Source organism: Aedes aegypti, chromosome 2, assembly GCF_002204515.2.
Source record: "Aedes aegypti strain LVP_AGWG chromosome 2, AaegL5.0 Primary Assembly, whole genome shotgun sequence".
Classification (NCBI taxonomy): domain Eukaryota; kingdom Metazoa; phylum Arthropoda; class Insecta; order Diptera; family Culicidae; genus Aedes; species Aedes aegypti.
In genome coordinates, this window is record NC_035108.1 from 350,652,547 (window position 1) to 350,654,483 (window position 1,937).

Below are 1,937 nucleotides of genomic sequence, written 5' to 3' on the forward strand. Positions count from 1 at the left end.
ATGTTTGTCTATGCATGTTTTACGATACAGTTACTCACTGATATGGGGATATATGTCCTACAATGGTTGATATCAATCCTACTAAAACTATAACTTTTTTAGTTCATATTAGGGCATAAAAAACTACTAGGCGTAGACAATAATTTTGCCCATAATTGGCCAAAATTACTCCTGTGTACAAAAGTTGTTGGTAGGCACAAGAGCCAGTCCACCGACGATCTGTTCATAGGAGGGCAATTGGGAGTCATATGTTTCACAGCCTCGTAGTGGCACTGCGCTGGCTGCTTGACTGCTTCGAATGACAAAAGTCAATCACTCCAACCTGGGGACGATGACGACAACGATCATCTGAAGGTAGCTACGTAGACTAACTGGTAAGTTGCCTGGTAGTTCACATTCTCTTCAGCCGTCATCCACCGATATTGAGTGTGATTTGCATATGTGCCAATTACGGTTCGGAATGGGCTTCTTTATTGATTGCACCCCCGTCTGCCTGTGTGCCGGGATCGTTACATTACAGAGGTTATCGTTGTTCTCAGGGAATTGATCGGGATTAAAAACGATTTATGTGCGAAATTGACACTAACAAGGAGCACTTATTTCGCTCTACATTTATTGCTTCTGCTACCGCATCGGATTGTTGGATCATTTGACCGAAATGCTGTGGCTCTTCATTGCACAAATCCTACTGCCCTCGGGACAGGTCACACAGATGCACATGTTGTAAAGGGATCGATGGATGCAGTTCTCTCCACAAGGGTTGCCCGAATCCGTCTCCGCTTTGATATCCTCTGGAGATCTGAGTGCCCTGTTCAGCTGTCCATCGTGGGGACCTGCTGCAGACTGATTCGTCGAAATTTCACCACACAGATAGGCACCCACTAAAATGACAATCAGCATAAAATTACTCATGGTTGTAAATTTTGGAACTAGACACGAAAGGCGAAAGAAGCGTACTGCACTGTAGTGGTCATTATCTCACAGTGAAAGATGCTACATTATTGAGAACGCCGGTCGGTTCTGCGCTGATAACCTACATTCGACAATACAGTAGCACATTTCGAATGATGATAAGGATTGATAGCACATGATGTAGCATTAAGTATATTTTTGATTTTTTGAACCACTCTAATGCGTACATGGGCTGTATACCCAAGTAACGATTCGACTGCAGTTTGGCTTTCGTATGGCTTTATCAATGTGTCATTAGAGTTACGAGAATACTATAATAGCTACAGATGGCATTTAACGTTGTCAAATGATCGTATTTTATAGTTCATCTTAAAACTTTAAACTTCAAAAGCTCTTATAGCCATATTTGAAATTCAAAATTCTGTGATTAAAATCGACTCTATTACAGCATTAAACACCTCATTGAAATGACTCTCCTCGTAAGAAGTTTGTGAAAATACCTAAAAAACTGATCGTAACATTGATAAAGGTACTGAACGATACTAATCTATGAATTATTATCAATGGTATGTTAAAAGACTGATTAAATAGACTTGTGGTCGAAAATGTTTTTTTAAACATATGATAAAACCATGGGTAAAACGATATTTTATTACTGGCGAATTAGACTTTTGGCAGCAATCGCAAATTTGAGACCTGTTTGAACAGCGCGCCAGATGTATATTAAAAAAAACCTCCAGAGATTCTCTTCGAAATACTTCCAGAGACTCTTTCATAGATTTTTCCAGTAATTATTGCAAAGATTCCTTCAGAGATTTAACCAGGAAATTCTCCTAAATAATCACTATCTCACAGAGATTTCTTCACTAGGACTTTTGCCAATGGTTTCTCCATGATGCATTTTAGATCGGTTCTGGTGGGGCTCCAGGAATATCTTAGCAATTCATCCAGGGATTCGTCAAGGAATTCGCCCAAGGATTCCTACAAAAAAATATCTACAGGGATTCCTTTAAAGATTTCGTAAG

The 1,937-nt window shown here is 39.6% G+C and overlaps 1 long non-coding RNA gene across 1 annotated transcript; it reads right to left on the reverse strand.

Annotated features, from left to right (window-relative positions):
- Positions 1-576: 576 nt before the first annotated feature.
- On the reverse strand, positions 577-1,054 carry LOC5564082. The gene is made up of 2 exons (XR_002499879.1): positions 958-1,054; positions 577-881 (listed from the first exon to the last, which is right to left on the reverse strand). It is a non-coding gene; the product is annotated as an uncharacterized LOC5564082 (long non-coding RNA).
- Between the last annotated feature and the right edge of the window lie 883 nt (positions 1,055-1,937).